We start from the raw sequence: 14,657 nt of genomic DNA on the forward strand, positions 1-14,657 counted from the left end.
ACCACCTGATACACTCCCGCAGTCCACACATTCGAAACTCAGTACATCCTTACAACACTAAACGTAGCATCATACACACCAACACGTTTAAACTTGCACACAGACACACACAGACACACACACATACACACACACACACCTATCATCTTCTTCACTTACACAAACACAAACTTTAAGTACAGTCTCACATGCTACCTATGTGAACACATGTACTAACAAGAAAATATAAACACACATACACTTCCCATCCCTTGACACATTATGTCACCTCTATTTCTCAAAAACGCATATATACAGAATACACCACACAATAACCTTACACACATATACAGTATATCCGCACAAAACAAATAGCCTCTTCCACCCACACATACAAACAAGCAAGCAAGCACACACATGCAAGCATACACACACATACATCAGGCCCAAAGTCCTCCTTGCCTTACCACTCACGCCTAAAGTGACTTCACCACCACTTCCGGTCTTCTACTATGCCGTGAGGATTGGACACACGTCCTATAAATTTTTATTTATTTATTTATTTATTTATCTCTCTCCGTTCTTTTCGCTCCATCTTTGTCCTAACATAAAGAAGCAGAGTGAATACTCGAAATCTTAAAATCATTTTCTTCTTTTCCCCATGTCCTGAGTGTCGAGGTAATACCTTCCCTATATTTATTCTTTTACCGTGTCTTTTGCTCCAGTTTTTGTACACACACACACGCGCGCACATACACACAAATACACACACAAACACACACACAGGCACACACATACACTCACACAAACACACACACACATGGTTGTGTAGTAAGAAGTTTGCTTCACAACCATATGGTTTCGGGTTCAGTCCCATTGCGTGGCACCCTGGGTAGGGGTCTTCTACTATAGCCTCATGCCGACCAAATCTTTGTGAGTGGATTTGGTAGACAGAAACTGAAAGAAGCCCGATAGAAATTTTCTCTATATATAGGAAACATCGAAGTGCTCGGTATATTTGAGCCATAGGAAAATGGGAAAAATAATGATGAGAGACAAATGATAGGCCACTATAGTATATTCTGTTGTAAAATTTTTATGCGCACAAAATCATATACTAAATATTTATAGATATATAAAGATATAAATACACTTCAAAAATACATTAAAAATACATAGATATAAATATATAAATATGCTAAGAACATATTAAGAACATACATTATATAGTCCTATTTACAATAACAAAAATATTAAAATTATATACACTGAATGAGTGGTTTGCGGAGAATATTGTAAATCCACATAAATGTTTATAGTTTGTTAATATCCAACGGCTGTTTCTGGAGGGATAGTGGTGCAGTGATGTAATAGAATTTAAGTTCCACTAATCTAATATCACCGCAGCCTTCTTCAAGGAATTTTTCAACTGATAAAGCTACATCTGACAACTTTTACAAAGAGATATACTTATATATATATATAATATATATATATATATATATGTTTAGTAAATAATTACATGATTTTGTGCACATAATAATTTTACAACAGAATATATTTTAGTAACCTATCTTTTGTCTCCCACCATTATTTTTCACATACACACATACACACGACGCACGCACACACACACACACATGCACACACGCATTCAAATATAAATAAGAAGCACCACGAGTGATATAAGCAATATTGAACAGACATACACAAGGTATGTGTTTTGCCAATTCATGGGCAGGCTGCGATTTATAGGCGTAAGGGAACATATTCTCATCAACACCAGGCGTATTGATGAGAATACATTCACCTACGCCTATAAATCGCAGCCTGCCACTGACTAGCAAACACATGCCCTTCGTCTGTGTCTTCGATGTTGCATATATATATATATATATGAGAGAGAGAGAGAGAGAGAGAGAGAGAGAGAGAGAGGGAGGGGGGATAAATACACACACATATTTACACACAAACTATGAGAAAATCGCCCAAAGAGGAGTGTTTCTCCGAAAAAAGGGAAATACAGAAAGGTTGAGTGACATAGGTGGATAAATAGATATAAGCAAAGAGATAGATAGATAGATAGATAGATAGATAGATAGATAGATAGATAGATAGATAGATAGATAGATAGATAGATAGTCTATCCAAAGGGTAAAATGAGTTCGTGTGAATGGAGAGAAGAGCAGATGTCAACTGTTGTGGTTGCTTTCGGAAAATTCACGAGGCACCCATTTTCCAAGTTTAAGAACCTTTCCAAGTTGTTGAAGAAGACGATGAACAGTTGTATGGTTTGAACTAAGCTTTATTGCTAATTCTTCAACTGACAATGCAGGATTTTCTTCAAGTAATGCCTCAAGGAACTTATCATCAACCTCAACTGGAAATCCTGTTCGATCTTCATCTTCAAGGCTGAAATAGATATAACCTATGTCACTTCTGCAAGTTCTTTCATTCAAGCTTTCTTTCCCATAAACTGAGTGTATGTTTCGAGTAGTAGAGTTTCCTTTATTGTATTCATAAAGCATTATGTACCTCAAATGCTCTTTGGGTACTTCCATGTTAGAAAGGGTTTTAATCAAAGAAATTTTAATTCTTTTATTCTGTAAAATAATATTTAATTAGTTTAAAATGTACACAAACGCAAAAAAAAAAAAAATTTTAATTCCATTAGACATTCTAAAATACTATTAAATTTCCTTCAATTTAAAAAAGGTAAAATCGGACAGAACTTATGGGATGACCTGCTATCTATCTACCTATCTATTTATCTATCTTCCTGTCTGTCTGTCTATCTATCTATCTATCTATCTATCTATCTATCTATCTATCTATCTATCTATCTATCTATCTATCTATCTATCTATCTATCTATCTATCTATCTATCTCTTAAAATTATCTGTTCCCAATCTATTTTTCCGAAGTTTTCTGCCTATCTCTCTTTCTCTCTCTCTCTAAACGACTCTCTATTTCATACAATCAATTTCGCAACCCTCTCTCTCGCCCCCGTTTTATTTCCCTTTCTCTCTCCCACGTGTATTTGTGTTTGTGTGTGTATGTATATATGCCTGTTTAACTGCCATTATTTCTGTGTGTCTCCCAATTTTGCCTTTCTCATCTTAACTAATGTTTCACTAATTGAACCATAAATTCTAACACAAACCGTCTAATCACAATGAATCTTCACTGCCAAACACGCGGTGATAATTTATTAGAGGTCAACTCTATTTGCTAAGAAGTAAATTAATATTTTATTATCTTTGTCACTTTCTTTGTCGCTGGGGAGCAGAGGAGAACAACAACAACAACCATTACAATAAGCAACAACAATAACAATCAGCAACAGCAGCAGCAGCAGCAGCAACAGCAACCACAACAACAGAAGAAGAAGAAGAAGAAGAAGGAGAAGGAGGAGAAGGAGAAGGAGGAGAAGAAGAAGAATAAAAAGAAGAATTATATCACAGATCAACAAAATTAAATTAGCGAGTTGTTTCAGACAGGGAGATTCATAGCTTACTCATTTTTGATTGGTTATAGATTACAGGCGATAAACGATTGACTATAGGGACCATAATTTGTGTTTTGATACACACACACACACACACACACACACACACACACACACACAAGCAAACAAACATATAAATGCTTTGACAAGATATGTAACAAACTGTACATTAAAAAAAGCTTTAGATATTATTTAAGTACCAAGCGGAATTTCTACACAAATATCTATATACACGATTACTTTGTCGCTAGGGACTCACATATGTAACAGAGTAAATTGAAAAATTTTCGATCGCTTGAAATTCTTTCAAGCAATTATTAGATAAAAATTCTTTCTTTCGGTGTTTTGAAATCTTATACATACATACATACATAGATACATACATACATACATACATACATACATACATACATACAAACATACATACATACAAACATACATACAAACATACATACATACATACATACATACATACATACATACATACATACATACATACCTATACCGATAGTGGTAGTGTCATGAGTACTGATACCACCAGAAGCTGTAGTACTTTTAGAGTTACTACTCGCTCAATCTTGAGAAATTAAGCTTCTCAAAACCAGAAAGGAGAAAGCTAATTCGAAGACTACAGATCCAATCAATCACTGGAACTGTAAAAATCTGTAAAACTTTCCAGAAGTTTATCATTTAAATATATATCAGCATGTCTAGATATGTAAACTATATGCATGAGAATGCATACATACATACATACATACATACATACATACATACATACATACATACATACATACATACATACATACATACAAAAATACCCTGTTGTTGATGTTGAAATTCCAATGACGGAAACTTGGATCTAGGTTAGAAACCGGTTCTTTCTTTATTGTCAAGAAATTTTGAAATAAATTGAATAATGACATATACACATACATACATATCTATCTATCTATCTATCTATCTATCTATCTATCTATCTATCTATCTATCTATCTATCTATCTATCTATCTATCTATCTATATATATATATATATGTATATATGTATGTATATACATATATGTATACACACACATACACGCACACACATATGTATAATTGTATATGTTGGTTCAGTGCCGATATTAGATTGTTATAAAACTGTTAGGTCCTTAATCTTCTCCGATAAGACTAAAAACTTATACACCCTTAATTACGATAGGCTGCTAGAAATCAATATCACACAAAATTATAGGCGTACTTTGCCACAGACATACAAATGAAGCTAAGAAATTAACAAACGACCTAGACATAGCTGATAGGATGGAGATCCTAGCTAAAAGGAACGCCTATATTAACATTAAAGATCATAAACCGAATTTTGCCTCAAATCCTAAATACCGCCTGATTAATCCGACCAAATCCGAGACTGGTCTGGCAAGCATATATTGAGAAAAATCAATAACGACATAAGGAGAGTCACTAACCTTTCCCTATGGCATAACACTAAAGAGGTGACTGCATGATTTAACACCAACAAACGGAGAGGTAGACCAAGGTTCACCCAGTTCGACATTGTCGATTTTTACCCGTCTATATCAAAAGGGCTACTGGTCAAGGCGCTTTCCTTCGCTAGAGGCTTCACTAGCGTTAGCGACAGGGATATAGACGTCATTATGTACGCCAGAAAAACAGTGCTGTTCAATGAAGGTTCGACCTGGGTCAAACATACTAGTCCAGTGGGCTCCTTTGACGTAGCGATGGGGGCCTACGAGAGCGCTGATGTATGTGACCTCATAGGGTTCTATATCCTTGATACCTTTAAGAAAAAATCCCACCCCACGTCCTTGGTGTCTACAGAGACGACGCCCTGGCCATCTGTAGAGGAGCAAACGGCCACATACTAGGCAGGCTTAGGAAAGATCTAATTAGCACACTTGCCTCCATGGGATAAAAATTACCATCGATACCACTGTGGACTTCTTAGACGTCACGCTCGATTTGGGTTCCGATACATATAGGGCCTACCTCAAGCCAAATGAGAGGCTAACGTACATCAACACAGCCTCCTGTCATGTACAAATCATGTTCACAAATCTGGTGAAGGGTGTTAGTAAGAGGATCACGAACCTTTCCTCCAGACAAGAGATTTTTCATGCAGCAGCTCCACTACTATAACGATGCCCTAACTGTCAGTGGATTAAGGGACTGCATCTCGTACATGTCGGGCCCCAACATCCGTAAAAGGAAGCGCCACAGAAAAAAACATTTGGTTTGCTGCCCCTTCTCTCTTAACGTAAAAACGTCTGTAGGTAGGATATTCTTAATAGATAAACATTTCACTAGTTCACATAAATACGGACTCTTTTTCAACAGGTACTCTAGTTAGCACCCTTAGACCACGAGTGGAGGCAGGACCGCAACAGAGGTCCAGTGAGGGGCCACTGCGAAATTAAGAGAATCGTCTATGAAGCTGATGTACTGGCAGCAGCAGCAACATCAGCAGCTGCCCTAACGGCGACTACAATAACAAGGACGGTAATACCACTAGTAGCAGCAGCAGACACGCGAACAGAACCAGTAGCACCATCACCAGCAATAGCAACAATAATAACATCAACGACATCAATATATGCTTGCTCGCCAGACCGGTCTCGTTAGGGATACTGTCATCAAATTGCAGTATCCCTAACGACAGCAGCAACATCATCAACTTCCCTAACGGCTACAGAGGCAGGCTCCACAGTTCCAATATCAGCAGCGGCAGTATACTCGCCAGCGATTACATCAGTAACGACAACGACAGCTAAAGCAATTTCCTTAACGGTAAAGGCGGTGAGCTGGCAGAAACGTTAGCACGCCGGGCGAAATGCTTAGCGGTATTTCGTCTGCGTTACGTTGTGAGTTCAAATTCCGCCGAGGTCGACTTTGCCTTTCATCCTTTCGGGGTCGATAAATTAAGTACCAGTTACGCACTGGGGTCGATGTGATCGACTTAATACCTATGTCTGTCCTTGTTTGTCCCCTCTGTGTTTAGCCCCTTGTGGGTAATAAAGAAATAGGTAATAGCGGCGAGCTGGCAGTAACGTTAGCACGCCGGGCGAAATGCGTAGCCGTATTTCGTCTGCCGTTACGTTCTGTGTACAATTTCCAACGAGGTCGACTTTGCCTTTCATCCTTTCGGGTTACGCACCGGGGTCGATATAATCGACTTAATCCGTTTGTCTGTCCTTGTTTGTCCTCTCTGTGTTTAGCCCCTTGTGGGTAGTAAAGAAATAGGTAATAGCAGCAGAGCCATCGCCAATGACATCTATAACAGCAATGACAGCGCTTCCATCAATGACGATGGCCATAATAACAACAACGACACCTTTACCAACACCGGTAGTGGCGGCATCAGCACCATCGCCACCTCCAATGACGCCAACACCAGTAGCCTTAGCACCAACAGCGCCAGTTCCAGCAATAGCAACAGCGGTGGCAGCGACGCCAACACCAACAGACAAACCACCGCCAACACCCGACCACGGAGTTTCATTAGCTGTTCCGTAAACTTGTTCAAACAATGCTTCTCCAACCACAAATCCCCCTTCAATATACCCGAAAGGAGATTCGCCACGCCTTTAGCCAGCCATGTATGGCAGCTGATAGACGACGGGATTCCATACACAATATCATGGAGAATCCTAGAAAATCCGGGCCTTTACATAAACGGGACCAATCACTAAATTATGCATAGCGGAACGGGTAAGGATCCTAAAGGACTCTTTCGACCCAGGGAATATCCTTAACTTCAGAACGGGCGTCTTCGGACAGTGCTTACAGTGTAGGACGAAACTCAGAATGGACTGCCGTCTTTGATATAATAAGTATATCTTTCCCCACTAAGCAGCTTATTGAGCTCGTTCTATATCAGATTATATTTACGCTGTAAAACATGTATATTCTAATATACTTAACAAATCTTACATAACTACACATATACATAAGTGAATACATGTATACATACATACATACATTCATACATACATACATACATGCACATATACATACATGTATTCTACATTTGGCAAAAGCGTCTGCTACCTTAATGTCTGCCATTGAGAGGCTTACATGTAGCTAGGCAAAAATTCTAGCACTTTGAACTAAGAGTGGAACGATTGTCTCCAATACCATAAGTATTTCAATGAGAATATTCCAAGGAGATAGACTTTCTGTAATTCTGTTCATTTTAGCATTAAATCTATTACCATTCCTGTCACAAAATTCAAATGGCTACATATTAGGGTCTGCAAATGCTAGAGATATAAATGTAACCCATAATTTCTATGTGGATGGCCTCAAGATTTATGTTAAACATTCTTTTATTCGTTTACTTGTTCCAGTTATTTTATTGCGGCCATGCGGGAGCACTGCCTTTGTTAACGAATGGTAAAAAGCAGCTGGAATTAATAGCATTTTCAGCTGACATAGGAATGGAATTAGGTCAAAAGAATTATTCATATTTGATTGTTGAACAGGGAAAATCAGTTTTACAGACCCCAAACCTGTGCATCAATGGTCTCACTATCTCTCCTGTCCCAGACAGTATCAAGGCCTTAATGATAACATATACGAAGGTACTGTGAATAAAGATAGATTGACCCAAGAATATTATTCCAGAAAAATATGGCGGACGGAACTCTCCTCTTATAACAAGATAATATCCCACAATGTACCAGTGCTAATTCCATCATTTTCAATTCTTGACTGAAGAAGAAGTCCATTCCATAGACATTAAAACCCAGAAGATACGAACACCAACTGGATATCTCCACTGAAATAATGATATCTACAAGCTCTACCCAAGAAGTGATAAAGAAGGTAGAGACTTGAGATCAGTGCAGGCAACCTTAGAATGTCATAAAGTCTCTCTCAGACAGCACCTTATAAAGAAGAGCAGCAAAAATAAATACGTTTACTTAGTGCTGAAAAGTGAAAAGGACAATATTCTACGTGTTGACAGCAAGCTTCCTAGGAAGCACACTCTTTTTGATGGCTTCCCATACAATCCCCAAGAACCGGACAAAGAAGATCTGGATGTTGAACGCTCAACATGCAGATAATAATAAAGACTATGCATGCATGTTTCCCGCAGACTTGCAGAAGATAATAACATTTACATGAATCGAAACTTCTCCTGGACACGTGGCCGCTAAATCACATCACACTTCGAAGGCTATGCATTTGCAATCCAAGGACATGAGATTGCTACGAAACACATAATAAACAAAAAAGACAGTGAAGCCCTTGGAGGTCTAAGATGCAACCAAAAATGTAGATTACGTCATATTTCTATGGAAGACATTGCACATGTGATTAGCACCTTCCAAAAATGTCATCAAGATAGTACCTCCCTATGCGACTCGACGTTGTCGGAAAAACAATATGCAATGCAATCCGGAAAAAAAAGATTGTCCTGGAATAAATATAGAGAATCCCCCGGTTATTGAATACATACACAAAGACCAACACAAGGAATACTGATGGAGTATTTCCACCAAATCTGTCAATTGTAAATATATCAGACCAGATATTGTTTGTAACAGATAAGAAAAAATATGTTCCGCCATAGAGGTCAGCTATCATGCTGTGAATATCTCTTTGAAAATCAAAGAGATGAAGGATAACTATGAACAGCTGCGCCAAAACCTCCATTTTCTGCATTCAGATTATAAATACACACTTATACCAATAATAATTGCGCACTTGGCTTTGTGACTAAATGCCTAAGTGACAATCTAGATGAGCTAGGGCTTTCAGAAAAAGAAATCAACCAACTCACTCGCATATTGCAAATAGAATCTGTAAGTGAAACGGTATAAATATGCAAAACTTTGCTTAAGTTTAAAATGTAACGTTGGTTTTATGATTTACGTTCAAATGATGGAACTTCGTATCTTTGTTAGGAACCACTTCCTTTTTCCGAGGAAGAACTTAAGTAATTAAAAACAGAAGAGAGCATATATACATACATAATACACACACACACACACACACACACACACACACACACACACACACACACACACACACACACACACACACACATATATATATATATATATTCACATATATACTTACATATATACATACATAATACACATATATATTTATATATACACTCTAACTGTTTTACTAGTTTCAGCTCGAAAGCAGCGGTCATGTTGGGGCACCACCGTTATATATATATATATATATATATATATATATACATTTATGCATATATACATACAGGCATACATAAACTTATATATGTATACATATATATATGTCTATATATATATATATATATATATATATATATATATCTTATTATAAAAGGCAGATTTTATCTGCCTCCCTTTGGGAGTTATACAAATCTACATATAGGATTTCTTCAATTACAATTTACCTAGCAGTTTTAAGAGTACAATGCATCGCGTCATGCCAGGTCCAGTTTTTAAAATTTAAACTCCAATTAAGCAAAATTTACAGAAAACTCACATTCTGGTGTGTGTGTCAAATGCTTTTCTTAGTCTGGTTTACACCACACGCAAACGCACACACACAGTGGGCAACGAATAAAATGAAAGTAATTGACTTACTGTAGTGAGTGATTCTTTCACTCTGCTTCCCACTTCCTTTTCCACACATACACACGCAAATATATAAATAAAATTGTAAGCTAACGTGCGTGTGTGTGAGTGGGTGTGTGTGGGTGTGCGCGTGTGTGTGTGTGTGTGTGTGAGGGTGCGTGTGTGTGTGTGTGTGTGTGTGCGTGTGCGTGAGTGTGTGATAGGAAAGTTTTTTACGACGAATATAACACCTATATCCAAGTAGCAGAAAGATAAGACAGTAAGGTGTGATTTGAGGGAGATTTGGCTGCTATTTCTACTATGTCTAGCTGCCATGTAGGGGTCTCCCTCATAGGCTCATACATACATATATACATAGATAAGACAGTAAGGTGTGATTTGGGGGAAATTTGGCTGCTATTTCTACCAGGTCTAGCTGCCATGTAGGGGTCTCCCTCATAGGCTCATACATACATATATACATAGATAAGACAGTAAGGTGTGATTTGGGGGAAATTTGGCTGCTATTTCTACCAGGTCTAGCTGCCATGTAGGGGTCTCCCTCATAGGCTCATACATACATATATACATAGATAAGACAGTAAGGTGTGATTTGGGGAAATTTGGCTGCTATTTCTACCAGGTCTAGCTACCATGTAGAGGTCCCCCTCATTGGCTCATATATATATACATACATAAGACAGTAAGGTGTGATTTGAGGGAGATTTGGCTGCTGTTTCTACCAGGTCTGTTAGGCCTTCTTTTATTCTTCTGCTTTTTCCAGCCATTGGTCTGTGGCCATGCTGGGGCAATGTCTTGAAGAATTGTAGTTTAATGAATCAACTCCAGTTTTATTTTTGTAAGCATTGTACTTATTCTATCTGTTTCCTTTGTCAAACCACTAGGTGACAGGGATGTAAACAAACCAACATTCGTTGTCAAGCAGTGGTGGAGGACAATCACAAGCACAGACACGCACACACACATACATGCATACACATATACACACATACATACATACATACATATATATATATGTGTGTATATATATATTGCAGCCTGGAAGGTGTTTGTAAGCCATTTAAGAAACACACAAAAACCGTTACATTCACTTCAACATTTAAATTTAATTTGCCAAAATATTTTCGTCGCTTTGAGACCGCGACCTGTTCACTGACAAAAATATCGTGCTAACAGGTCGCGGTCTCAAAGCGACGAAAATATTTTGACAAATTAAATTTAAATTTTGAAGTGAATCTAACGGTTTTTGTGTTTCTTAAATGGCTTATAAACACCTTCAACGCTGCAACTGTTTTCATTCCAGCACACGATCTCAGATCAAGTCACTTGCTATGCAAGTACATCTCTGTAACTATATATATATTTATATATATATATATATATGTATATTGGTAAAAACAGTAAGATAACAACAGAAAGAAAGAGACCTCAATATTATGTAAATAGAGGAAATCTTTATATATAAAAGTGAGGTTGTGTGTCTGTCTCCTACGATTTAGATTCCTAACTACTCCCACATTTTGCGGTGCAGTTTAACCAAAACCGGGTATCTTATAATCGTGATTCATATCGAGACCGTCTGGGTATTAGCGCGCGTCTACGATGAGTCTACGATTTAAAAAAAATTTACCATCAATTTTTCCCATTTTTAATCCATTTTTGACATATATAAGGGAAGTAACTCTCTAAAATTTATTATTAAATCTCAGAACGTAAAACGCTACAGTAACACCCCTCCCCCTTTGTGGTTAGCCATATTGAGATGGCTATTATACTTTACATCTCTAAAAATGCTTATATAATTATTTCCCTTACAAACCCGAGCAACGCCGGGCGATACTGCTAGTCTTATTATAAAAGGCAGATTTTATCTGCCTCCCTTTGGGAGTTATACAAATCTACAATATAGGATTTCTTCAATTACAGTTTACCTAGCATTTTTAAGAGTACAATGCATCGCGTCATGCCAGGTCCAGTTTTTAAAATTTAAACTCCAATTAAGCAAAATTTACAGAAAACTCACATTCTGGTGTGTGTGTCAAATGTTTTTCTTAATGTGGTTTACACCACACGCAAACGCACACACACACAAAGGGAGCGAATTGTTTCACTGACACTATCACCCTTCTCCTCCTTTGTCTTTGCAAGTTGGCAGCTATTAAAGTGAAAACAGTGAATCCGACAGCGATTAAGAACACGAATTAGCACCTGAATGGAGTGAAAATTTAAAAACTGTTTCTTTCGGTGATTTTTCTGAAGAAACTGCACCAAGCCACAGACTTTTCCAGACTTTACACTATTTACACTATTTACAGACTTTACACTATTTCTATTTACTTTTTCGAATGAGCCCATTTAAAATCATTACGGCAGAAACGAAACGTTATGCTAAACGTAAACAAAACGAAAGAAACGATAGTTTCTTATTTCCCACAACCTTAAATGAAATTAAGGCCTATTTTGCCATAAATATTATTATGGGTATCAGAAAGTTACCCAGAATAAAAATTCTATCGTAAAATTTTGTTGTATACCCATTGAATATTAGCTAATAACCCATTTTCTATAGCGATGTTTGAACAAAATTTTAATAATTTTACAGAAAGTTACCCAGAATACAAATTCCATCGTAAAATTTTGTTGTATACCCAATTGAATATTAGCTAATAACCCATTTTCTATAGCGATGTTTGAACAAAATTTTAATAATTTTACAGAAAGTTACCCAGAATAACAAATTCAATTGTAAAATTTTGTTGTATACCCAATTGAATATTAGCTAATAACCCATTTTCTATAGCGATGTTTGAACAAAATTTTAATAATTTTACAGAAAGTTACCCAGAATAACAAATTCCATCGTAAAATTTTGTTGTATACCCAATTGAATATTAGCTAATAACCCATTTTTATAGCGATGTTTGAACAAAATTTTAATAATTTTACAGAAAGTTACCCAGAATAACAAATTCTATCGTAAAATTTTGTTGTATACCCAATTGAATATTAGCTAATAACCATTTTCTATAGCGATGTTTGAACAAAATTTTAATAATTTTACAGAAAGTTACCCAGAATAACAATTCAATTGTAAAATTTTGTTGTATACCCAATTGAATATTAGTAATAACCCATTTTCTATAGCGTGTTTGAACAAAATTTTAATAATTTTACAGAAAGTTACCCAGAATAACAAATTCAATTGTAAAATTTTGTTGTATACCCAATTGAATATTAGCTAATAACCCATTTTCTATAGCGATGTTTGAACAAAATTTTAATAATTTTACAGAAAGTTACCCAGAATAACAAATTCTATCGTAAAAGTTTGTTGTATACCCAATGAATATTAGCTAATAACCCATTTTCTATAGCGATTTTGAACAAAATTTTAATAATTTTACAGAAAGTTACCCAGAATAACAAATTCTATTGTAAAATTTTGTTGTATACCCAATTGAATATTAGCTAATAACCCATTTTCTATAGCGATGTTTGAACAAAATTTTAATAATTTTACAGAAAGTTACCCAGAATAACAAATTCAATTGTAAAATTTTGTTGTATACCCAATTGAATATTAGCTAATAATCCATTTTCTATAGCGATGTTTGAACAAAATTTTAATATTTTTACAGAAAGTTACCCAGAATAACAAATTCTATCGTAAAATTTTGTTGTATACCCAATTGAATATTAGCTAATAACCCATTTTCTATAGCGATGTTTGAACAAAATTTTAATAATTTTATATATTGTTGAATTTACCTGTATCTACCTGCAATTAGAGTCACTTTGTGACAAAAATTATAGTATAGAATTGGTTGAGGACATTTCATTAAATTATCTTCCAAAAATCACATTAGTATATTGATAAATAAAAAAGTTATAGTTGTTTAATGAAACCAGACTAAATTTATGATTACGTTAGAAATTAATTGAAACACATAAGGGGTGTATTTTGGTCAGAAATATAGTAACGAAAGGATTAAGAAAAACCAAAAAATATTTTATTCTTTATAAATGTTGTATTCAAAATAACATTTTCTTTTAAGAATGCGTATATAACAAAGTATGTGTATATAACTACGTGGCTTATATCTTTATATATAAGAGTGAAGTTGTGTGTCTGTCTCCTACGATTTAGATTCCTAACTACTCCCACATTTTGCGGTGCAGTGTAACCAAAAGCGGGTATCTTATAGTCGTGATTCATATCGAGCCCTTCTGGGTATTAGCGCGCGTCTACGATGAGTCTACGATTTAAAAAAATTTACCATCATATTTTTCCATTTTAATGCATTTTTTCGCTATTATATAAGGGAAGTAACTCTCTAAAAATATCTACGATGTGTCAACGATTTAAAAAGAAATTTACCTTAATTTTTTTTCCATTTTTTATGCATTTTTTTCCTATTTTTTGGCTATAACTCTCTAAAAATGCTTATATAGTTATTTCCCTTACAAACCCGAGCAACGCCGGGCGATACTGCTAGTATATATATATATATGTATATATACATATGTATATATATATGTATATATATATAAGTATATATGTATATGTATGT

This window comes from Octopus sinensis, linkage group LG4 (assembly GCF_006345805.1).
Source record: "Octopus sinensis linkage group LG4, ASM634580v1, whole genome shotgun sequence".
Lineage (NCBI taxonomy): Eukaryota > Metazoa > Mollusca > Cephalopoda > Octopoda > Octopodidae > Octopus > Octopus sinensis.